Source organism: Protopterus annectens, chromosome 11.part0 (assembly GCF_019279795.1).
Source record: "Protopterus annectens isolate FY-2018-M chromosome 11.part0, PAN1.0, whole genome shotgun sequence".
NCBI classification, from domain to species: Eukaryota; Metazoa; Chordata; order Ceratodontiformes; family Protopteridae; genus Protopterus; species Protopterus annectens.
Window position 1 is genome coordinate 39,049,700 of NC_056745.1, and position 27,600 is coordinate 39,077,299.

A 27,600-nucleotide genomic window follows, 5' to 3' on the forward strand; every position below is an offset into this window, starting at 1 on the left:
TATATTTTGCCTGGTGATGTGACTTTTTGACCAGTTTATCTACAGCAAATGTCACATCATCATGCAAATTGAAATAACTCAACAAAAGTAAAATGTAAGAACTGTGTAGCATCAGTAATCACATCCCAGGTCATCAGAGAGCTACAGAAAAAAACATTTTTTTTTCTTTGTCAGAAAAACTAATCCTAGTTGAATATGACATCAAATGGTGATATTTGAGATGTGATTGTGAAGCAAAATGTGTATAGAATTCATAACATATATATATATATATATATATATATATATATATATATATATATATATATATATATATATATATATATAGTGGATGAAGTCCACACTGAAATTATTTTCTATTTATTTAGCTTAACTCACAAAATTTAATATTCACAAAAAGGACTACCTCCTACCTAGGCTCATCTGTTCTAGTTTGTTTCATATTTGCTCATACTAAAACATAAATACTGTACTGGTTACATTCATTTATTGTTTTAGCTTGGTGTAAAGTACAGAACTCCAGAAAAAAATGTCCTCCTAAGGATACAGAAAGGACACAGGTAGCTCATAGGAAGTCAATGAAAATTTTTCACTAGAAGCCCTTAGCATGTACAGTGTTGAGAAAATAAGCTAGGGGGAAAGGATAGAATTTTTAAATGCGTCAGAGAATTTCTTACAGTTTTTTAAGAATACAATCTTTCAGGAGAAATAAACAATGTACAAAAACAGGAGGCCATCTCTGACAGTTACAAGAGGGGAAGTTTAGAAAAGGAGGCATTTCATATAAGGAGTGATAGATCGCTAAGAATATCCTTCATGAAAAGTTAATAGATCAATAACTGCAAATTAATTGAAAATGCATTAGATGGGATAAGGTTTTAAATTGGAGGACCTGAAGGGGTGTGTAATACTCTGTTACTTAAATAGGGCCTGCACCTTGTCAGTTTTGTTAACTTCTGTTATTCCAATAAGTTAATGCCCTGTCTACAAGCAAAACTCAACATTACAAACCAAGGAAAATTATATTATTTATCATGTTAACCAGACAACCAAAGAAACATAATCTGGACAAGTGAGGAGAAATAAGATTATGCAGAAAGAATGCAAGTAGACATGGAAGTGAACATTCATATTACACTCAGACAGCATCTTGAAACTGGGTTTACAATGAATAATTGTGTCTCTAAAACATCTAGAACTTTTTAAGGCTGCCTCTCAAATAGTGACACCCTCAAAGTTGCAAAACACAAAAAAAAATGTTTTGCTCTTGTGCAACCCCCAACATTGTGCCACACCTCTCCACTCTTAAACTTATCTGTAAACATATGTATACACACACACACATGCATAGTTATAAATATATATATGGATCTAGTGGGAATAGTCAATTCGGCATTATACTGATGTACTTAATATCGACATAGTAATGTTGAAATGGAAAGAAATGGACATCTTCTGCATCCTAACTTCGAAATATGCATGTAGAAAAACAATGTTCTTGCACGGGGAAGGGGGGGGCTCACCTGTTTACTCAGTGTGGGGGGGTGTATGACTACTAATTATATATAATGACTCCCAACATCATATGATCCCCAGGGAAGGGGCATATTCACTTTCTATGGGATCATCCTTTCTCGCACAACTGTTAAACTTTTCCAGTGTCAACCAATATGTCCATGACTGACTAATCTGATGGCATATGTATATATATATATATATATATATATATATATATATATATATATATATATATATCAAAAAAACAATACAGAGCAAATTTTCTTCTACTTAAACTGCCACAATGAGATGCCAGTGACCTTCCATCAATAATATTTTGTGCTTCATTGAACTGACTGAGGACAAACATTAGGTTTTCCATAGAAACCAAAGCTGAAACAAATAACTAAAAGATGATGGCAGTAACCGTTGTACCTGTGTGCCACCTAGAAGGCTATATTGGATTTTCATTTCTCATACAACATTAATAGTTGTATTTCCTCTTAAACCCATGATTCTTACTGCAGTATTTCAGAGAGTGGAAAACTCAAACACATTTTTCAAAACAGAGTAAGGAAGAAATACATACAGACTGGCATAAATTATGTTTAAAGCCAGATTTTGTACAAATGCATTCCAGTGTTAATGTTTGCTTTCATTTTCTGTATGGCACACTTTCTGGTGTACAGTGAACACATTAGGGATATTTAACCATAAGCAGTTCTGACTGGCAAATAAGAATGATGTCGCGGTTTATCATGCAGCCTGTTGCTGATCTCGAAGGACCGTATCTGTATCTAAAACTAACATCTGAGTCCAGCAATCCCTAACATGCAAATGTTTTAACAATTAGTTTTGTAAATTCATTCATAAGAACATGCTTGTCTTTATATATAAGAATATATGCTATAAAACAGAATTGTTAACAGACATTTTAGGTATTCTGATGACATAATCAATGTACTTCCCTACTAAGTAGAAAATCTGTCTTTAAATTCCGTCCTTCAAAAACTTTCTGCAGCCACATAAGCATCAATATGCAAATTCATTAAGTTTATGAAAGTTCAACTTTTTTTTAATGGGGGGGGGGGCGGTGGAGTCATTCTTCAGCCATTACTAATGGAAATTATATTAGTTCTTGCCATAATCTAATACACAGTAGGATGTAATACTGTATTTCACTTAACACTTTAATTTAGATGCTAACAATGAATTTTACTTTGCTATCATTCATTTAAGCACCAGCAGATTCAATGTTTTTTTAAACTCAGAAGACACAAAATGAATCTGCATTCAACTCTAACAAAATGAGCTCTCTTGTGGGGTCTGTCACTTAGCCAGCAGACATATTTCAGACATAATCTCAAATAAGACTAATCATGTAGCATAAACTGCATTACAAGACGATTCAGTCACTGATTTCCCAAGGTTAAACTTCATTAGTGCCGGCATGAGCCCTGCAAGCTCTACGATTCAGGCAAAACTTCACTTCAAATAGAATTAGTCACTGACTCCCCTGGGTTAAGATTTATTAGTAGAGAAATAAACCATGGCCAGCTGTAAATAATTGTCTTCATCATTTTGCCTTTTTTTCCCTTTTTTTACATGCGGTTATAACTTTTCCATACCTGTCATCACTTCTGTCTATTCAGTACCACTGTGTTACCTTCCTGTCCTACCTTCTGGCTTCACTTACTGTCTTCCTGTCATTACCAAATATCTTTCACCAGATTGTCATCTAATTTCCTGCACATTGCTTGAACCACAATAATCTGTTCTCTTTGACCTTCTCTGAAACTCAAGCTACTTGGGCTTCTGCTCTGATGTTTTTATTTCTTCATCTGTCGGACAGTGTGCATCCTACCACCCATGTCAGGCAGTTTATCTCCATCACCTCTAGCTTCCACAGTTGCTCTACATTTTACTGACAGTTTTCTGTATCATACAGTAGTGCTAGTCATACCACTCTTTTGTACACCTCACTTTTCAGCTTCTTCTGTCATATACTACTCCTGACACTCTGTGCCAGTTGGTTGCAGCCCATCTGATTCTAGTTTTGCCCTCCTCATTCAGACTTCCGCTCTGTTCAGCCATCCCTCCGAAATACTTGAAGCTGTTAATCTCTTTCACTGTTTCTCTTCTGTCTCAGTTTTCTGTTTCTACTGATTTCCCCCATATGCTATCATTACAACAGTCTTATCTGTACTCAGGATCATCCCATGTGTCTTCACTTTTGCAGTCCATTCTCCTATCATTTGCTGAAGTTCTTGCTCAGTCTGCCTATAATGCAAGATCATCTGCATACAGCAACTTTGTTAATCTGTACCTGCCGACTTATTTGCTAATGTAATCCATCACCAGTAGAAACAGCAGTGGGCTCCAAGATGAGCCCTGATGCTCACCCAGCCCCACTGTGAACCCTTCTAGGAGTCTGAACATTTTTTGTAATTGTGTCGTTGGGTCATTGTACATAGCCTCAACTAATTCTACCAATGTTTCTTGGACTTCAGACCATCTCAGAACTGCTGAAATCAGCTTTCTTGGGACTTTGTCATACGCTTTTTCCAAGTCTAAGAATGCCCAGTTGAACGCCTTCCTCATCCATAGCTCCATTTAAAAGTCGGATTATTTTCAGTATGCCATTTTCTAAAATATTTTCTTAACCTAACAAAAAGGCATTTATTACCAGCCTTTTTAAATTCAATTCACATACAAACACACCACCTCACCTCACTGCCCCCACATCCCATATTTGCCAAACAATCTCCTTTCTACACTTCAGAAAGTCTGCTTACTCTGCACCATTGCTCTCAGCAATCCCTGATTTTGCCAGACATCCCTGAGGTTCCTTTTACTATTTTCTCTGTACCTCGTGACGTTTTTTTTTCTGGTTAATTACCAGGGAATTCAGTCAGTCTGTTATGCAAAACATTGCATTTTCAAACCTTCTAATCTTCAGAAAGTGCATGTTGATATAAAAAGTATTGTTCTATTGACTTTCTAATTGAATTACAGTAATATTTAAAAATTGTCCCTGACTTTTGGTCTTTGCCATAATTTTTGACTTTCTCCCCAAATCTTGAGTAAAGAAATTTAGCTCTGTTCTACAGCTATAAAGGGCAACCTGCAGTAAACATTGCAATGCATTACTCTTCTGCATTCAATTTATATTTCATTCTATGGACACTGCAATAAATGAACTTACTTGCCAAATCAAGCAAAGTATGCCTTAATGTGTATAAAGAAAAGAAAACTCAAGAGGAATAAATCTGTTTTTACTCATTGCGCAGCCTTGTAATTTGTTGATAATTCAGGCTACATGACAGCCCGGAATAACCTGGAACATCTGAATGTAAACTGTAAGACACTAAAAAGTAAGATGTGCATAGGAATTAATGGGTTGTATATCCAGTAATGTTCACAAAATATATTAAAACTTTAAAACTGCTTGCTAACCTTGATTCAGAGAAAATATGAGGTATAGTTCATATAATTTTCAAAAGATTCTATACAAAAGTAAAAACTGTTGGCACATGTAAAAAAATATTTATATTTAACACTTTGAGTGGTTTACAGATACACACAATGTATGGATACTATAATAATAGTAAGATCATGGAAATTAATTTTGTTTGGTCAGGTATGCCCTCGGTGATTAGTATCTACCTCAGTCTCTTCACACTTCATGCTTTATAAACAAAGAGGCTGTAGAAACAGATGAATAATCCATCCCTCTTCCTCATCAGACTATGTAGTAGAGTGTAGTTTTTCTTATCAATAAAATATTCAAATGTCAGTAGTTTGGGGAAAACTGGGCATATCTTACTTGGATACTTGTACTGTGTATACCGTATCTGAACACTGACACTGGGCATACGATATTTATGGACTGGCAGCTGTAAACACAATTTATATACTAGATTATTTTGCAGTCTGATGCACAGAATATTTAATGTGATGACAGATGAGAATGCTTCCAGTGAGAAGCTTGCCTACAGATATGCCACAAGCCCACAAAATCTGAGTTAGTCCATCCTGCTTTTACAGTAAAAAAAATCAAGAAATTGTATAATGGACAACAAAAATTAACAGAACTGATTAAGCATGAATGCTGCCTCAGATGAGAAACATCCACTCTGTTTAGTACAACAAATTGCCCGTGTTGCGGTCAGAAGATGTTAGGAACATCAGTTTTTTTGCTTCTACCCTGAAACTGTATCATGACAAAGATTACATAGAAAGCTCATCTTCTGGTCAGTGTCTATATCCAGTTTGTCTAACCTAGTATTACAAGGATGCAGGATGTATAACAATCAACAGATGCAAGGCAGGACCCAGCCGTAGATAAGATTCTAGCCCATTGCATGGTTTACATATTCACTCATCCATACCTATATGCAGATTCAGGTCCATCATCACATCATCTCGTCTGCCTGTAACTCTGTTTAAAATGCAAGTTGAGACAAACACCTTAGAGAAAATGCACACACGCATGAAATAAACCACAAACAGAATGCAAGCCACTGCAAATAGGGACAGGACTCTTACTGTTATGAAACAGTCATGCTAAGCACTGCAACATTAGTAAATGTAAAACGAAGTCCATTCAAAAATGAGTCCTTAAGTGAGCACAGAATAAAGAAGGTACAATCAGGTGGTAATTGTATTAGAAATGTTGATTAGGCTTTTAACATAGTGAACATTTGTCTGTCTGTCGTTCCCTCCCTCCCTCCCTCCATCCATTTGCACTGATCCACGTGGATCCTCTTCATACTCTGCTGCAGAGTACTCTTACTTAAGTTACACAGCAGGCAAATGGAGGCGGAAGGAATCAAACCCTAGACAACAGTAAGCTGCTTATTATCAGTTGCAGATTTAATCATCTGTGCCATGTGTTAGACAATATATCCACCCCTCCATTTATCCATCCATCCATCCATCCATCCATCCATCCATCCATCCATCCATTTATCCATCCATCCATCCATCCATCCATCCATCCATCCATCCATCCATCCATCCATCCATCCACCCATCCATTTATTTTCTATACTTACTTTAAACCATTTTTTTTTTTATTATAGGTACTTTTGACAGACACTCAATACAAGGTAGGACCCTCCCTCCTTGTATGGGGTACCACTCCTTCACATGTTGCACTTACTGAGACAGCCATACTCACATCCTCGACTGGGTACAATGCAACAAATCAGCTTGGTAGTATGTCTTTGGAATGTCCTTGTAGAAGGCCACGTGTCCACAGCAGAACCTGCAGCCTCCACACAGAAGGCATCCAGTATGAGAATCAAACTGCAGGTTAAAGCACTTTGAGGCTGCAGTGATAACCACTGTGCCACCATATATGCTTACATTGGAAACTGCATATGTAAACCCAGAAAAATTGTGAACTACTCTGTTAGTTGATTGTCCCTGCTTCGCATATATTTCTCTTCATGGTTTTCAACCCTCAAAAGTTCTGAGCTGTTACTAAAGCATTATTTCTCAGCTGTAGAGATGGCCTCGGAATTATTGATTGTGTTTCCAAAATTAATGTTGATAAATGTCATTGCACATAACCATATGTACAACATATTAAACAACAGTGTTCTCTAAAGTTACAAATCAAGCAGATTGTATGCATTTGATAGCCTTCGGTATTCGTAAAATCATTGAAACATAAATATACTTAGCATGCCACTGTTAGCAATGAAATCTTTTAAAGTATATATCACTCTATGTGTTAACTTATTGTAGTTTTGGGAATGCCATGATTATTCACCAAGAGTGGTAGAAAAGAAACTTAAGTACTTTCCTTACATCATATTCAGAAAGGTGCTTAACAAGCTTTGGTTTAGAATCCTTAGCCACTGTTAAGAATGTACCTCACACTAAGGGTTAATAGTAGACTGTGCCAACTGGCAAAGAACACTGGATGAAGGTTTGATACTTTGATCTGCCACATTCATAAATAAACCGTGTGGCAGAATAAAGTGTCTAACAGTTTTTATTGCCATTCATTCTTCAAATAGACAGATTGTTTCTGTTTGTTTGGCAACACTGAGTGTTTTACCATAATTCTAAGGCTTTTAAATCTAGTAAAACACTTTGTGCTGCTATAGTTTTTCCTATAATTGCTACTACACTGATCTTTGCACTACAAAGAATTATGATCCAGTCTCACCAGTCATAGCCCTTATTATGTGGTCGTGACATGGACGGCAAGAGTCACTTTTTCAGTTTCACTCTCAAGATACATTTCTTGGCATCCACATGGCTGGAACACATAATAAGTTGGTTATGATCAGAGAACTAATCATAATCATCTATGTTGCAATCAGCAATTGAACACAAACATTTTTTTCAGTGCATTTATTTCTATGTGTATTTATAATGTTATTTATCTTGTTAGAATTAACATTTTATAGCTTACATGCATACATACAAATGTTTCAAGCATGATCATTAATGCCCTTCTAGCTTGCAGTATACCAAAACACTTGCTATATAATGCCTCAGTGGTTTCATTATCCTGAAGTAATAATAAAACATTCTAAAGTGTAACATGGTCTTTTTTATTTTTATTTTTTTAGAGCAGGTATGCAGAAGGGAATTGTTCCCATTTCTTGATATAGAAGGTTGGCATACATAAAGTACTCTTTCTGTATAAATGTATAATGAGATTCAAACCACAGCACATGCTCATGACCATGTACCGTTACAGAAAATGAAACATTATTCAAATGAACGACTCCCCAGACTGCAACTTGTTCATTAAATGCAGGTTTATCATGATATCGTATTAAAGAAGCATTACAGCCTTAGGCTACAAAATATTGTTATATTCACAATGATTTAAATTTTTGTTCACATGCAGCAATTATAGATGTCATTGTAAATTAAACTTTTTATATACTATCATCCATGTAAAAAGGATGGTGACTATGATCCTGGAAGGGCCTTTTGTAGTCTTCTTTGCAAATAAGTGGGAAGCAATTTGTTGGCCTTTCATTAAAAATAAAAAAAAAGAAATACATCACTTACTCTGCTTTATATGAAGGCACAAATCAGCATCAGTTTTGTATAAATGCAGAATAGTATCTTATAATCCGAACTCTTGATACTTCACAGAAAAAATATATCTCCAAGATTGTTTCACAGCTGGACAAGGCCATGTGCTCACGGTACAAACTGCCTACTGTGATGTGCAGATCAAACCATCCTGTCGTAGGTAACTGTGGCAGCTGCATCATGTAAGCACAAAAATTCCTCTCCCACACACACACACACAAATACAAACATACTACAGTCCCGACATTGACTGAATGTCCCAGATGTCTCCAGTTGGATCCCTAGGTCATCATGGAAGGACATAGCCCCATGTCATATCCCTGAGCCCCTTGTGACTAGTGGCTCCCCCCACCACTGTCCCCATACTGGTTTAAATGCAGTTATAACTCATGATTTTAGAGTAATCCTGGTGTCTAATGCCTCCCCTAGTCCCCGTGCTGGTTTAAGTGCCATTACAGCACATGTCCTCTGTAGTAATCCCTGGTGGCTAGTGATCCCCCCATGTCTATAGCGCATTCATCCCCAGTGGCTAATGGACCTCCCACCCAATGTTGCAGACTACAATGCTCATTAGTTTAGGGGTGTATGGAGGTATAACAGCCACCCCAAACAGCACTGACACACACAGATACACATCAAACATATGTACACACAAAGCCCTACCTGACCCCCCCCCTTACTTCACTACCATTACCTCCTGGGCAGACACACTCTTGCCCACCCCTTGTATACAGTTACACAAACACATCCAAACTCTACTTTACCACTAAGCTCCCCAACACATACCTGTCCTACTATGAATGGGCAGTGTTCATTACTACCTATGCTAAAAATCTTTCTGTGTTAGGTGTTTACAGTACAGTATGTTGATAATTCTACCTTAATCTGCCTAGAACATTCCATTACGGACATTCAGAACTCACTTCAAAAGAGTTTAACTCGTTATATGTCTAGCATAATTATTTTAACTAGCTCGTAAGTGCGTCCAAAACCAAAAATGTGCTGTTCTGAAGTTGGCAATGTAGCACCTAATGTTCAGATTCCTGCATGGAATGGTGAAATAATTGTACTAACAGCATTAACTATATTGGATTTCATTTCGATGCAGAATTACAACTGACTGCTTATGTCTCACTCAGTTAAGAAATTTTAACCAGGCATCATTGGTTTTAGACAGAATAAAATCTTTTTGACCTTTCCAACTAGACTTGGCAAACCTCTGTTTCTTCCAACATATTTTTATATCCCACTAATGTATAGTTTTTGAGATATCTTACTTAAAAGCAAACAAACACACACAGACATACAAACACATGAACACACAAACCAAATAAAAATAACTTAAGATTATGTACAGTAAGGCTAATACATTTGTAACCCTTAAAGGAAGTAGTTGTCATCACTGTATTCCATTACAATATGTAGGAAATTTAAAGCAAATTCTACAATTTTACACTGCTTTTTACATTCAGTTTGCTACTAAAGAACTTAATGTAGTGATCAATGTTTTAAAATGGTACAAAGGACACATCAATTATGCCTCATCTCAGTCATTAGGCAGGGGTGAACTCAAGATGCATTCAGACAGACAGAAGGTCTCTTAGAAGTACAAATGACACAACTTTGGAATTCACTTCCATATCAAATCAGGCAAAAGGAAGGCCTCAGACTTATTAAAGAAAGCCTTGAGTGTTATTGTATGATGCACAGGAACTGAATGTGTACATCTCAAGTAACTTAGCTCCAGAAATACGTTATGTTTAAGATATTGTGGTATGTTAACACACTAAAGTCCATAAGTTCATGAAAAAGTTTTGTTGTGAAGTCAAACAAATTTCAGTGGTGCAGACTTGTCATTACAGAAACAACTGCAAAGGAATATCTTCTATAATGGCAACTGAAGGAAAATGCATAAATATGTCTTCTTTCTTTCCAAATCTCAGAGACCTGAATTTAAAAGAACACAGTGTGTCACAAAGTAAATTCATTCCTTTCTGGACAGAAATGAATGCCCACAGCTCATAGGAGATCTCTTCTCTGTGGATATAGTTGAATGAGGATGTCCAGGTTTCCTCAGGTATAGTATACAGTAATTCTTCTTACTGTGACTGACTACCCTAAGTCAGTGGTCAATGTACATAAACCACTCCAAGAGAGGCCAACTTCAATAAATCGCTAGGCCTATAGCCCTCCTATACAGCACTGAATCGCACTCTTGGTTCTATTAACTAAATCATGCAGAAATCCTGTCTACTTAAGACACAGTGATACCTGACTATGTAAACCAACATCTCTGTTCACAGCATTTATTCCAAGACACCATTCTGTTAAAAACCAGCACACTGTGTTACGATACACTAAAAATGAGTTACCATGTTCTGTTCTTGAAGAAGTCTTGTAATTGACAAAAGCACTCATAACAATAAACGTCAATAAGATCTAAAGAAGAAGCCTTCTTTGCTGCAGCCTTCTTTCAACATAGAGATTTAAGAAGCGTTAGTCTTTATTCAGAATTCAACATCTGGTCATTATCATTCATCCTAACTGCTGTTTATTTTTATTTATTTTTATTTTATTTTACATTTGATGACCGGGAAAGTCTGACTGGACACAGATTTTCAGTGGAGGCCCGGGGAGAAAAGCTCCACTTAAACAATTGCTAAACAAATAAATTTACAAGATACAGCACTGTATTCTTAATGCACACAATATAAACATAATATTTAACATTGCTTCACAGACTTATGTAAAGTACATAGATGTGTTCATAAGGCAAAACAAATAGCATATAGGAACGTATTTAATTACAGACATATAAGTCAATACCATTGGAGTAAGCATTTTTAGGAAAGAATGCGAATTCTAGACATTAGGCAGTACTGGGTCGTCCTTGGTAGAATCCTTGCATCACTGCAATGTAGTAGATTAGCCTGGGGAGTCACATGGGCACAGCCAGTTGCTAAAATAGTGGGTTTTGAGTAGTTTCTTAAAATGTGGAGCAAAACTTGTAGAAGTAATGTCATTAAGAAGTGAATTCCAGGTTTTTGCTATTGTACAGGCAAAGAGAGTTTTACCAGCTTCATTCTTATGTTTGATGACTTTTATGAAATTTTGGTCTGTTGATCTTAAGACCTGGGTGGTGGTGTAGGGTTGTATTAGATTTCGTAGTATGGGGATTTTGCCAGGGAGGTAGAACAGTCTGTGGGCTGTGGAGAGCTGTGTAGTAAGAAGTAGATGGGGCAACTCAAGCCATTTGAGCTTTTTGAGAGAATAACAGTGATGGTCCCTATTAGAGGCACCTGTAGCAAACCTGGCAATCTTGTTACAGCAAGCTGCCATTTTGCTTTGCTCACTGTGGCTAAGATTAGTCAGAATTGGGGAGGCATACAGTAGGGTGGACAGTAGGTGAGTTCTAGCAATAGTGGCTTTGGTATGGCTGGTCATGAATTGTCTGTTCTATACAAGAGACCAAGCTTTTTGTGCACTTTTTTGATTGTTTGGGCTGTGTGTATGTCAGATTTAAGATTATCGATTACTACCCCTAGGAGTTTAGTGTGTGATGTTCGGGTGATCACATTATCATCTTTGGAGTTTATGCTGAAATCATTGTTTAGTGCAGATCATCTACCAGGAGAGAAGAGAATTAGGCTTGCTTTTTTGGGATTGAGTATAAGTTTAATGCTAGAAAACCATGCTTCAGCAAGTGTAAAGTTGTGTTGTGTTATTGTTTGTAGTTTGTTTAAGGTTGGGGCAGCACATATGATAGTAGTGTCATCAGCATATTGCACTATAGAGGCAGAGGAGGAGGATGCAGCTATTTGATTTGTAAATATGGAGAATAGTAAAGGACCAAGAATGGAACCTTGAGGGACTCCTATGGATACTGGTAGAAGGGAGGATAGTTGGTCCTACCACAGAACTGCTTATTGTCAGTCTGATAAGTAGCTGATGAACCAAGATATAGTGGGGGAGGTTAAGTTAAGGGTAGATAGAGTTTTGAGCAGCATGCTGTGGTTGACCATATCGAATGCCTTTGACAAGTCTAAGAACACAGAGGATACAAACTGCCCATTGTTTCTATGAGTGTTGACTATGTTGGTGTATGAGAGTAGGGCTGTTGTGGTACTATGGGAGGGTCGAAACCCATGTTGAGATGATGATATAAGGTTATTTTGTAGGAGGTATTGCATTAGTTGTGTATGTACTACTCTTTCTAGTATTTTTGATAACAGTGATAAGATTGCGATTGGGCGGTAGTTGGTGAGCTCAAGGGAGTTGTTGCCTTTGTGGAATGGGATAATATGGGATATTTTCCACAGGTTGGGTACTTTGCATTCAGATATGGATCTATTTATGAGGATAGATATGGGGTAAGGTATGGTGTCTGTCGAGAGTTGAAGGAAGTCAACAGGAAGTTTGTCAGCTGCCATTGTGGTGGGTTTTAGTTTCTTGAGGAGTTTAGTAATAAGTTTTGTGGGTGCTGGAGAGAAGGAAAAGCTAGAGGGAGTTTGTTGTGTAATAGGGATAGAAGGGGTAGGAGAAGGTGTGGGGTTGGTGGTACTATTTAGGGTATTAGATAGGGTTAGGACTGTTTCTGTAAAGAATCTGTTGAATTGGGTGGGGATGTCCTTATTACTGGTTGGTACTATGGGTGTGGGAGTGCTGGTTTTGCCTGGGAGAAGTAATTTATTTATTGAGGCCCAGAATGTTTGAGGGCAGTGGGCATGTTTTTCCTGTAAGGTTTTGTAATAATTAGTTTTATCAAGTTTTATACATTTTTTAGCCTTGTTACGGACAGCTAGGTAGTTTTGTTTTGTGGTAGTCATTTTTAGTTTATGATATTGGGCCCAGGCTCTATATCTGTCCTTCATTATGGTTTTAGTTTCTTTTGCAGCCAAGGGGCATAGTTAGTCTTGACTCTGATGGTTCGGGATGGTGCATGATGGTTTAAGAGTTTGAGAAAGGTTGAGTTAAAGTAATCCACTGCTTCGTCTAGGGGTAGGTGTTTTAGGGGAGACCAGTCACAGTGTTTTAGTTCATTGTTTAGGTCCTTGGCTTTGAAGTTCTTTATGTTGTGAACTATTCTAAGGATGGGTTGGTGACATTGTTGGGCTTTATTCCTAATAAGATAGGTTGGCTGGTGGTCCCTGTTGGGAAGGCAGCCTGTTTGGTGCGCTAAGGTGTGATCAGATAGAAGTATCCAATCTAGGATGGATTGTCGTTTGTGTTTTTTTATCATCTCTTGTGGGGGTGTCTATGATTTGTGTAAACCCATGAAGATTAATATGGGTAGAGGGGTTGTAGTTGGCACAGTCAGACCAGTCAATGTTAAAATCTCCTAAGAGTATGGTCTCATGTGGATGGGTAGTAGACAACCAGTGCAGCAGGTTCTCCATAGTGTCAATGTTGTTACCTGGTGGGATGTAGGCACCTGCTATTACTATGTGTTTACTAGCGTTTAGTTATAATTTAGCAAGAATGAGTTTTATATTGTTAATGTCTTGAGAGCTGTTCCAGTGTGAGATTATTTTGGTACAGAATAGCTACACCTCCTCCTTTTTTTCTTTGGTATCTTTACGTATAATATTGTAGCCAGGAGGTGTAATTTCATTATCATGATGTTCTGGTCTAAGCCAGGTTTCTGTTAGTATGGCTAAATCTGGTTTATATAGAGCCAGCAGGGCATGGAGGTCTTGAATTTGTTCAGTATGCTTCTTACGTTAATGTTTAAGAGAAAAAGGGAAAGGTTGGCCTGCTATATAGAGGGTTTGGTTGGTTAAGGTCTGTATGGAGTGAAAAATTTGGTCCTGGGTTGGGGTGTATATCTCCACAAGTGAGTTTCTGAGTTAAATATAAGTAAAGTTTGAGCAGTTTTTGCATTATTTTATTTTGTTTCTGGGATAAGTGGGGATTGATTTTGTTTGTTGGTTTATTATTGTTGTAGGAGAATTGATGGGTTTGGGTAAGTTTGGATGGAGATATGGGGGACTGTTTCAGTTGTGGTGCACTAGCTATGGTTTCTGTTTGCCGGTGAGTTAGATAGGCGTGATGAAGTTGGGTGTGGTAGGAAATAAGGCTGGACAGTAGGAGAAGAATAAACATAGTTAATTGTGTAGAAAGCTACCTTTATGTCTAGGAAAGTCATTTTATGATTTGATATGTCTAGCTTTGTGCTACCTTTAGTAGTTGGAAGGTAGTGATGAGTGTAAGAAGGGGCTGTTAACTGGGTGTTCGATAAGCAATTAAGGGAGTGGGTGTCAATCGTGTGGTGTGTTAAGTTTGAGTGGGGGATTAACAGTATGTCTGATTGATTGGGTGTGGTGCTGGGGAGGGAGTGGTTAGCTGCTATAACTGTAATTGCAATAGGGGTGTGTGGGAATGGGGTAGGGTAGGGGAGCGAACGGAGCGGGACAATACTTTCCTAGAGGAGCAGAAGCAGTTCTGGAAAACAATCAGCTAATAGAGCACTATATAATAGAGTTTACTGGTAACAATTTACTCTAATGGAAAAGCTACTTTACTCCTAACTTTATACTATTTATTTTACTCAGAGAGAGACACTGTTCCTAAATCTATGGGGAGGGAAAGAGCATATGATATCTGGAGCTAGACTATGGAGGAAGGTGGTGGGAACTCAGGCAGGGCATTCAGTGATAAAGTAGTAAGGCAGGAGTGATCCAATATCTAGTACCACACTTTACTTTAAGAAAAATGCAGTGATAATACTTATAAGCATTCAGTGATAAAAGTAGCAAGGCAGGAGTGAACCAAGCATTTACATGACATATCTATAAACACATTGTACAATATCTCTAGTAATAGACAGTAGTTGAGGATAATGCAGTTTAAAGCAATAGGAGGCCATCAGGGCATATGCATCACAGTGGAAAAGAACCAATTGTTTGACTACCTGAGTGTGATTGCTTTAGTTCAGTCCATTTAACACCCTATTGCAATTATATTGGCAATTAGGCAGAGATCATGATTACTGGTCTAGTGACTGTTGAATGGCTATGTATAATAAGGAAATAATACGATTAACCCATAAATACACTTTCCTAGGCTAGCGACTATTGAGTAACTATGTTTAGCTTAAAGCTTATTCTAGTATCCCATAGAACAGTTTGGAATGGCCAGCGACAGCATAACAAGCGCAGTGAACATCCAGATTATTAGAAAGTGCGTGTTAGAAGGACCGATGATGCTATCGCATGTAAGCTGGGTGTTTAAAGCCCAAAAAAATCTACGTGACTACAGATCCAACCTTGTGGACAAATTACTGCGAGTGGCCAGATATCACGATTGGTATATTAAAATACAGATAAAAACCTTCACCCAGTATCATAACACTGCAGATTGAGCTGCTAATAGATCGGTTCAGAATGCGCCGTAGATAAATAGATATGCACAGAAAAAAAGAGAGCCATTTACAGCATAGGCGGTATTGAGGCTAACAGCTACATGTTACAAGATGGAAGACGTTTAAATGCAGATACACAGTAAAAACACATTCAGGATCGGGTGTACAATGCCACTTAGTTGCAATTCCAGAGTAAAAAACACATTACCAGCTGAGAGGTTAAAATGCCTATTATAATGCAGTTATATTCCTGTTACAGTGCTTACCTGGCCAGCATACAAATCACCACATTGGGCTGAGGATGTGGTAGGGGACTGGCGCCGAAATGTAAGTGTGGAATTTAAACAGGTGCAAAGGATTCTGGGGGTGTGGGGTGGGGTGGTGACATAATGCCTTAGGGGACAGCTTAGTTGTTCCTAGATTTACCAGCAGGTGGCATAGCACTGTCCAAGAGTAGCAGTTCTGACATAATGCCTTAGGGGACAGCTTAGTTGTTCCTAGATTTACCAGCAGGTGGTATAGCACTGTCCAAGAGGAGCAGGAGCAGTTCTGGAAAACAATCAGCTAATAGAGCACTATAGGTGATGCTGCGGTAGCATTTGTCGTCTCACAGTAAGATGTCCTGTTCGATTCTCAGCTAGAGCGTCTTCTGTGTGGAGACATGCATGAATGGGCGTGCCATCGTTGAAGGTTGTGCGTCAGGACTGGCAACTCGACACGTAAAAATCTACTGCCAATCATTAGCAGACCAGAGTTCCACTGTGGCGACCCCTAACCGGGAAAAGCCGAAAGACACAACAACATAATAGAGTTTGCTGGTAACAATTTACTCTAATAGAAAAGCTACTTTACTCCTAACTTTATACTATTTATTTTACTTAGAGAGAGACACTGTTCCTAAATCTATGGGGAGGGAAAGAGCATAAGATATCTGGAGCTAGACTATGGAGGAAGGTGGGGGGGGGGACTTAGGCAGGGCAGGGGGCAACAGGACTGAAGTGGTGAAGCTATAGTCTAGGTGAGAGAGGAGGTAAGTGCGAGGGCAGTTTGGAGAAGGAGATGGAGGTAGGAGGAGAGATACAGTGGAAGATAGGTGGGTAAGGAAGAGAGCTAGGCTAGTGAGAGGTCAGATGGATGGGGAGATAGGTGTCTAGTCTAAAGGCCGACCTGTGGGGTGGGGGTATACAGGAATGATATGTAGTTGACCAGGAGCAGGACTCGATGGGACAAGAGTAGGGCAATACAGTCAGGAGTGCATCTTATTAACACTGAACATACATTCAATTACTGTTGCTGTAGAGGGATTCCTCGACTTGAGCAGTATTCTGGATAGGGCAGGTCTTCAGGAGTTGGCTGGGGTTATACAAGCCTGATTGCTTTAGGTGTCAGGGACATTCAATTACTGTTGCTGTAGAGGGATTCCTCAATGTGAGCAGTATTCTGGATAGGGCAGGTCTTCAGGAGTTGGCTGGGGTTATACAAGCCTGATTGCTTTAGGTGTCAGGGACCTGGCCAGCATAAAATCACTGCACTGGGCTGAGGATATGGTAGGGGACTGACGCCGAAATCTAAGTCCTTGATTGTTGATTGACTATTTGGCGTATCCTATTTCCAACTTTACATTTCTCTGAGGACTGCCACAGTATCCCACCAGGTTTGGATTCCAAGCCCAGGGTTACAATATTCCAGTTGACTATTTGATGTTATACACACACACTCACACAGATATGTATGTATGTATATCTATTCAGAAAGTCGAACTTCATCTGTTTGAGACCATATAATCAACTTTCTGAAAAGTGAAAGCATTTGTATGGAGATTGCTGTACTCTGGGCATCAGGGAATTTATCATTTTTACCTCTGTAGTGCAAGCTCAGAATTGGTATATATAATTTGCAAAGGGGTGTGGTGGGTGCAACCCCCACAGTGGATGGAGTGCAGGGGGTTTGCACCCCTGAAAAAACATAGATTTTTTCATAGGTTCATAGGTAGGTTCTAGGCTATTGGCCCTAGGGCCTATATAAGCCTAGCCAAAGGTACCCTGGCTTTCGCCACCCAAGAAAATTATTTTCCTGTGCCCCTGCCAAGCAGAGCTTTGTTTTGTTTAGTTTTTTTTTTTTTACTTTTTAGAAAGTCGATCATTTGGTCTCAACCATATAAATTTTGGCTATATGAACAGTTGATCTTTTGACACTGATCTACACGTGTGTGTGTGTGTGTGTGTGTGTGTGTGTGTGTGTGTGTGTGTGTGTGTGTGTGTGTGTGTGTGTGTGTGTGCATGGGTGTAGTTACAGTTAACTTGGCTGAATCACATTTGTGCGACTCAAGTTAACTGCTGCTGGTTTTCAGCAAAAGGCCTTTTGGGCGAACATTGTTCTGGGCAGTTCTGGTTGATCAACAAAAGTAATTGGTGGTTCCAGGAGTTTATGTAGGAGTGCCTGTGTTTTAGGTTTAGGGTAAGGGTATAGATTTAGTTTGTGTGTGTATGTGAGTGTTTTAAGCTTAGGGTTAGGCAAGGGGATATTTAGTGTGTATGCGAGGGTGATTGTTAGGGGATAGGTTAGTGTATATATGTGTGGTGAGTGTCTGAGCTGTCTTGTGCAGTGGTAGTGTTATGTAAAGGTCTCTTTTAATAGAAGCTGTATGTTAGGGTTATTATGCATTATTAGGGGGAAGCCTCATAGCCCACTTTAGAAATGCTTGCTAATTTGAGCTGAATGCGTAGTAGGATTATAAATAGTACATCAGAAAAGGAAATGTTTTTCTTTTTTCTATGTCCTGTGTGCCAGGCTTGAGTGCTGTTGATATAGTTAATGGCTGATGAGTTTATTGATGTTAATATATATACGTTTCCAGTTTCATTGTCCATCAGCTGATCAGGCAATGCAATCCGGAACCAAGTTATTGGGAGCAAATCACTAGAGAGGGGAAAGTAATAGAATGCAGAGATCAAGGATTGATATGAGAGTACAGGCAATAAGAAAGAAATAGGGGGGATACTAAACAAAAGTAATAGAATGCAGAGATCAAGGATTGATATGAGAGTACAGACAATGAGAAAGAAATAGGGGGGATATTAAACAAAAGACCAGCAATGGTAGAGTTTTTAGTAGAATCTAGAACAGAAGCTGCCATAACAAAAAAAGGAATAATTAGTAGAGCATATAAAATATTGCATGATAACTATAAGAATCAATCAGAGGAGATTAGAAAGGATTGGGGAGAGAGATTGGAAAAGCAATTCACAAAGAAACAAATGGGAGGATATATGTATGTCTCCCACATATGCAGCAAAATCTAGAACATTTAGGATTTTTGCTTGAAAATGTTTACATATATATTTTTATACCCCAAGTAGAGTCCAGAGAATTTTTCCTCAGGTAGACAGCAAATGTTGGAGGTGTGACGGGGAGGAAAGAGGTACTTGTGAACACATTTGCTGGGAGTGTGGCAGGTTGGCGGACGTTAAGGATTCCCTGCAGGATGCACTATCAGAGATGCTGGGTGGGCAGATTGGTGTGATGAGGGAGATGATTTTTTTCTGAGCTATGATACAGAATCTGAATTGCCTAGACATGACAAGGCCTTGGTGTGTCTAATTATGATCACTGCCAAAAAAAGCAATTACTAGAAAATGGAAATCAAAATCTAAACAAACTATTAGAAGAAGTGAATATAGTAACAGAGGTAAATGAACTGGAATTGCGATCTTTAGAAAAGGGTGGGAGAAAACTACATAGGAAAAAAATGAGAATTGCGGGAACAATACATACAGGGGAGGAATGTGGTTTAAAAGAAGGCAGGACTTAAATGTTTGAAAATGATTGGGTAGATTATAAGTGATGTATAATGTTTGCAACTGGGAGTTTGTCAGTATGGTTTGTGATGTAAACAGTTTGCAACTAGGACTGTGTTTGTGTGGTTCATTTTCATTTATATAAATGCATGATTGCTTATGTTGTAAGTGATGGCTTAATAAATATGTTTCTTGTTTAAAAAAAGGGTCAAGAATTGAATAATTTATGTAATATTGCTTAGGGTATGATATATAGCAATGTATGTGAAGTATAATGCTTGTTAATGTTAATTTAATACAATTTGATTACTTTTGTATAAATGTAAATTTGCCTAAGTCACAAGTGCTGATTCAATAAAGGTGTTTAAAAAAAAAAGAAAATATAATTTCTTCTGGCTGTGCTTTGTGCTTATGTGTGTGTGCATTTGTATGTATGTCTGTATATATGATTGTGACAATATATGTAGTCACTGTCCCACTATTCTAAGACTGCTATAGTGTGATGTCATATCACTTTTCCCAAAATGCAGAAACCTATTACGATTATATTTTGCCAAAAGTGCAGAAACCACCACTCACCCACATTCAGTAGCAGTGCATTGAGCTGGGCTCTTTCTGATATATTACAATTCAGTTTGTAAGTTCTATCTTTCTACTGAATGACATTTCATTAGTTTCAAAATAAACACTGGTCCAAAGCCACAAAACGGTATTTTAATAAACCAAATGAAGTGCTTTTGTTTCCAATACTACAGAAACATTATCAGACAAACAAATACGCTGCCTCACATCCTTTAAATATGATGAGTGCCCCCATGTTTGCCAATATGGTCCTATGGTTTTGAGAAACCAGTTTTATCTTAAACTCAGCATTTGCACCTATGTTGGGTTTGTATCGGAGATTTTTGGATAACATTTTTATTTTGTGGAAAGGAAGTCTAGAGAACTTAGAAAGCTTTATGGATTTCCTTAACCACTCTACTGATTTTTTGGAGTTCAGTCATCACTATCATAAAACTCAGTATATTTCTGGATGTGAACCTTTACAAGAACTTGAAGAATTTCAGATATGAATCTAATATATATATAGGAAACCAACCTTTTCTAATGCCTACTTACATTTCTCTAGCCAGCATCGGATCTGGCAAAAGAAAAAATTAGCAAAAGGTCAGTTAATTAGGCTATGTAGGTTGGTTTCAGATGGTAAAGTGATCAAAGTAGAGGTTTAGAAATTGATTAGTATGTTTGTCAAAGGCAGTTACCCCAAAGATTTTTTTGGACAGCACTCTTGATTATTTTATAGAAAACAGTGGTGTTAGATATAAGCCCCTTTTATGCAACAATGATGTTGGTACCTACTCTATTAATTTTGATGGTCAAGGAACTAACACTCGATATGACCGTCATAATTCATCACAAGTATTTGCTTTTGCAATATAATCCATGTATTTATTTATTACAAGACACGATTAAGAAACACTGGGCAATTGTTTTTGGATAATTGGGACTTATGGGTAGGTTAGGTACTGAACCCAAATTTGTTGACAAAAACAACAACAATTTTAAGTGTATTTTTGAAACCAACAAGCAACAAATGACTGGTCACACTAATGGTTGTGGAATGAAAAAATGTGGGGCCTGCCGACAATGCAGGTATATCCTGGAGGTTAGTAGTTTCCATGTTCAAGGATGGGCCTGCTGACAATGCAGGTATATCCTGGAGGTTCGTAGTTTCCCTGTTCAAGGTTGGGCCTGCCGACAATGCAGGTATATCCTGAAGGTTCATAGTTTCCCTGTTCAAGGTTGGGCCTGCCGACAATGCAGGTATATCCTGGAGGTTCGTAGTTTCCCTGTTCAAGGTTGCCCATATTTGATTACTGTTAAAGGTAAATCTGATTGTAATACTAAGGGAGTTGTTTACATCAGTTTTTGTGCCAGGCCCCTTACGCATGACAATTTACCAACATCTTTATGCTATTAAGAGCAAAAATACAAGTAATGCACTTTATAAACATTCCATCATGTGTCCTGGTTATAAGAAATTTGTGTTTGGTATTCCGGAAAAAGTGGGTGCACTAGACAGAGGGGGTGACTGGGAGACCTTTATGGAGAAAAGGAAACTGTTTTGGCAGGTTCTCTTAAATGCCACTACAACCCCCCCCCCCCCCCCCGGGCTTAATCGGTGCATATTGATCAAACCCATTTTAAAGTTGAAAGCAGGTACTGTTTGATTTTTATTTTGAAATAATATGTACTTTTTAGTATTTAAACTAATCAATGTAATTTTATTATATGTATGCATACATATGTTTTCAGTATTCAAACTGCAATTGTTATGAAGGTGACAAAATGTTTTGTATTTTGGTGCCACCTTTCTTAGGAAGTGAGATGTACAAAATGCTGTATAACATGCCTTGCTCTTGGGCGCCACCCTCTTAAGGAAGTGAGGTTTAGCTTTTCATGGTATTTAAAGGATGTGAGGTAGCGTATTTGTTTGTCTGATGATGTTTCTGTAGTACTGGAAATTAAAGCGCTTACATTTGGTTTATTAAAATACCATTTTGTGGCTCTGGAGCAGTGTTTCTTCTTTTTGCAGTGCTATTTTCTGCTGTTGGGCTTGGTTACTTGATTAATTTCAAAATGTAATTGTCTGAAATGATGAAATAAATGCATTAAGCACACATAGAGACACATACATTTCATGCCTGTCATCACTCATTTGTACTTTGTAGTCTGACTCCACAACATATTTGGATCAGGCTTTGTGTTCTCTGTATGAACATTTCCAATTCAGTACTTTGCCTTAAAGAGCCTATAACTATTCCAGATTCAGTAAGTTTCTTAAGCTGTAAAGGGACTGTAAGATTCATGATTTTCAGTACATCAGTCTACCCATCAGTGGTGGATCACTCCATTTCTTCACCTAAAGCTTTTTAACTTGAGAAACTTGCATAGCATCAGTACATTGTCAAAAAAATCTTCATTAATTTGTGAGTATTTAATTGTCTGTTATAGAAGTAAGTAAATCACAGTCACTGGAAAGGGAGGTGTCTCTTTACCCCAAGGGTACTCCAAGGTACCACCTCATAATTCAGTAAGTACATTTTGACCACTTTTATTTTCATTTTAAAGTCTTTTAGATAAATTGGTTTTCATCAAATTGGAAGAGATCCCTGTTCATCTTCACCAGTGTCCCCATCCTGAGAGAATATATACTTTTATATTAACTGGCATTACTTAGCAGTTTCTTTAGAGCAGTTATGCTCTGTAGTTTTGTGACTCAGTATCTCTCCACTTGTAACTCTGAAACTCTTAATGCAAGAATTCTGGACAATGCTAAATATAAAGGGGGTATAAAGGCCCAAAAGCAGGAAATGATTTCAAATATCAATTCTATAAACCTACAAAGTTGTTAGAATAACAAGTTTTTTTTTGCAATAACATGCATTTTTTCTAAAAAAATATGAGTTCCGAAACTAAATATCTATTACTTATTGACTTCAGTCCTCAATGATTTACCAGAAAAATCATACATTTTATGGGGAACAGACCAAAACCATGAAGCAAAAATCATCATTCTGTGAAATTCTGGACAGTTTAGCTATATGGCTCCAGTCTATATCCATATTGTAAGGCTCAGCAGACTAGTAGAGATGACCTGTACCAGTCACGAATCAACTTCGTAGTAATTTCAACAAGAGAATTTTAAAGTTTGTAGCATTTTATCTGTTGCCATTATTCACTTCAGCAAAGTGTTCTCTCCAGTGAAATAGTGGAAAAGTTGTGGGCACACTAAATAACCTTTCATTGATACAATTAAGCGGGGAAATCACTAAACACTACACAGAGTGATTTTCCATGCAGGCATCGTGGCATGGCCCCAGCACAGACACTGTCCGCCGAGCTATCCAATAAACAGAGCAAAGGGGTGTGCACAAGCGTGCGGACATGGAAGTGACTGTGGAATGCAAATCACCTCATAAGCTGGTGAAATCCCTGCAAATGAGAGTGATTTGCAATCCAGTAAGCAGAAAGATACCTGTATAGGTGCCATGTTGGTGTCAGAAATGTACACGGAAAAAAAAAAACATGTACCGAAATGTATATTTTAAACAGGGGCTATAAAAGCCCAAAAAGAAGGTTGTATATTGCACTATAGGCATGCAAATGGCCAAAACTATGGCCAGTGAGTACAAAAATAAATGCAAATCATTAAAAATTATTATTTTTTATTTAAATACATATATTACATTTGAGCAGCACATAGCAATGCTCAAGCATGCTGTATATGCAAAAAAAATAAATAATTAAAATGTTGAAAAATGAAAATAAGACATTTGCAAAAATAATGCATTAAGGTGCTCTGCATGCAGCGTGTACAATGGCAAATTATGGTGCTCTGCATGCAGCGTGTACAATGACAAATTATGGTGCTCTGCATGCATCATGTACAATGGCAAATTATGATGCTCTGCATGCAGCGTGTACAATGGCAAATTATGGTGCTCTGCATGCAGCGTGTACAGTGGCAAATTATGGTGCTCTGCATGCAGCGTGTACAGTGGCAAATTATGGTGCTATGCATGCAGCATGTACAGTGGCAAATTATGGTGCTCTGCATGCAGCGTGCACAGTGGCAAATTATGGTGCTCTGCATGCAGCGTGTACAATGGCAAATTATGGTGCTCTGCATGCAGCGTGTACAATGGCAAATTATGGTGCTCTGCATGCAGCGTGTACAAAAGCAAATTATGGTGCTCTGCATGCAGCGTGTACAATGGGCAAATTATGGTGCTCTGCATGCAGCGTGTACAGTGGCAAATTATGGTGCTCTGCATGCAGCGTGTACAGTGGCAAATTATGGTGCTCTGCATGCACCGTGTACAGTGGCAAATTATGGTGCTCTGCATGCAGCGTGTACAATGGCAAATTATGGTGCTCTGCATGCAGCGTGTACAATGGCAAATTATGGTGCTCTGCATGCAGCGTGTACAATGGCAAATTATGGTGCTCTGCTTGCAGCGTGTACAATGGCAAATTATGGTGCTCTGCATGCAGCATGTACAATGGCAAATTATGGTGCTCTGCATGCAGCGTGTACAATGGCAAATTATGGTGCTCTGCATGCAGCGTGTACAATGGCAAATTATGGTGCTCTGCATGCAGCGTGTACAATGGCAAATTATGGTGCTCTCCATGCAATGTGTACAATGGCAAATTATGGTGCTCTCCATGCAGAGTGTACAATGGCAAATTATGGTGCTCTGCATGCAGCGTGTACAATGGCAAATTATGGTGCTCTGCATGCAGCGTGTACAATGGCAAATTATGGTGCTCTGCATGCAGCGTGTACAATGGCAAATTATGGTGCTCTGCATGCAGCGTGTACAATGGCAAATTATGGTGCTCTGCATGCAGAGTGTACAATTGCAAATTATGGTGCTCTGCATGCAGAGTGTACAATGGCAAATTATGGTGCTCTGCATGTAGTGTGTACAATGGCAAATTATGGTGCTCTGCATGCAGCATGTACAATGGCAAATTATGGTGCTCTGCATGCAGCGTGTACAATGGCAAATTATGGTGCTCTACATGCAGCATGTACAATGGCAAATTATGGTGCTCTGCATGCAGAGTGTACAATGGCAAATTATGGTGCTCTGCATGCAGGGAGTACAATGGCAAGTTTCAGTAGTTGCTAAGAAGGCAGGCCCTGGAGTAGTGAAGTATCCAGTGTATATTCAAGTAGCTGTATGCAAATGAGCTTGGGTTACTGAACAGCAAAAAGGACTACTGTGTTTGCAGATACAGCCCATGGTAGGGCTAGAACTATGTAGGTAGTAGTAGAACAGGTAGCTGACATCAAAAGGGGGTGTGTCATGTTATGTTTAAGCAGATTGGAGCTCAGCGGCACCTGTTTGCATTCAGCTAAGCACAGCTAAGCAGGGGGATGTGTCCTGTGCTGCTAAACTGTGTTTAGCCCTGCAGCACATGTTTTAGCTGGCTTAAGCTAAGCTGAGTATGCCCTTTCATGGGGGTGTGTCCAGACTGCTGAGCACTGTTTATACTAGTGCTGCAGTGCGCCCGTGCATGGGGTGTGTCCAGACTGCTGAGCACTGTTTATGGTAGTGGTGCAGGTTTGTGCTTTGCACTGCAGTGCTTAGCAGTGAAAGACATTAAAAAAATACAAGGAAATAACCTCGGAAAGCCAATCAAGTATAAATGAGTGATGTGCCCTGTTGCACTGCCACTGGGCTATTTACAACCTTCAATGATAAACCTGGCAGGTGGAATCCATCATAGTCAGCCAATCACACAGGCTGCATCTGCAGCACACCACTATAAAATATGCATGCACCCTACAGTCTGATTTTTCCCACATACTCTGCACCATTGGAGCACACACTTGGGAATTTTAAACAACAAAATGCTAGGGCCTGCTGCTGCTCTGCTGCAACTGTATGCACTACAGGCTGAGGTCAGTGATGATGATGATGATGCTGACAATAGGCCTAGACTGAGGAGGAGAAGAGTGTTCAGGCCCAGGATAAACGTCCAGGAGCTACATGAGCTGGAGATTGTAGAGCTATAGGGTGAACAGGGACATACTACAAGAATTCACCAAGCTCAGCCACCCTCAACTCAGGCCCAGTGCCAATAGAGAAAAACCCATCCCAGTAGAAACAAAGGTAGGTATAGCCCTAAGAATACAGCCACAGGTACATTTCAAAGACCTACTGGGGACATGATGGGGGTCTCACAGGCATCTGCATCCAGGGTACTCCTCCAGTTCCTGGCTGCCATGTAAACATATGCCAGTGAACACATATATTTACCCCACATCCCTGAGGAGAGGGCCAGCAATATGCGTCTCTTCCACCATGTAGCACACTACCCTGAGCTATTGCTGTTGGGGTGGATGATATCAGCAGCTGTTGACAGAGAGGCCACTGTTGTGGAGGATACTAGTCACAGGGCAATAAAATGATTAGCCATTGCACAGACATAGGCCTGTCAGGTGTGTGTGGATACTGCTGTATGTGGAATATCTACCCCCCCACACACACACACACATAGACTGCACTCATGTGCACACCAAAGCACCACCTGGTGAGGAAGACAGAGTTTATGTCAACTGCAAGGGGTATCGCTCCATCAATTGCCAGGTCATGTGCAATGCCCAGGGCATTATCATGAATGTGTGCTGGCAGCCCTGGCAGTTATCACAACTCCCACATCTGGCATGCATCTCAGCTGTACCAGATGTTTTCCGGAGTACATCCCATATGGCCATCTACTGGAGGATGCTGACTATGCACTGGAACCATGGATGATGATACCCATCAGAAATGCACACACACACCTACTGAAGAAAGCCATAATGAGGCACATGCACAAGGTAGGAACATCATAGAGCATGTGTTTAGGCTGCTTAAGTACCACTTCTGCTGCCTCAGTAAATCTGGTGGAGCCCTCCAGTACTCTTCAGCCACATGTGCACACATATTCACAATATGTGCCATGCTACACAATATGATCCTGCAGAAACAGCTGTGGCAGGAACATCACAGGGAAGGGACACACAGCTCCCTGCCATTGCCAAGGTCCCCAGAGCCACAGGGGGACTCAGAGGAGGAACCCCCTGAGTCTGTCCCTATAGGCAGACATAGGCATGCACTGGCCTTGGTAAAGAAGCAACACATCACATATGCATTGACATTCTAGGAACCTAGGGACTGACACCTCACTCTGACTCACATACTTAGTAAAAATGATGCCAGCCACATCATACAAGCTGTAGCTTACCATGTACTGGCTGTGTACTGCATGCATCTGACAGAGTCATCCCTGAAGCACTGTTCTCTCAACTGCTGCAGG

At 39.1% G+C, this 27,600-nt stretch overlaps 1 protein-coding gene across 1 annotated transcript in view; it reads left to right on the top strand.

Annotated features, from left to right (window-relative positions):
* Nucleotides 1-27,600, top strand: part of NELL2 (neural EGFL like 2) — a gene marked incomplete in the record, with an annotated part of 1,888,857 nt that overhangs the window by 824,941 nt on the left and 1,036,316 nt on the right.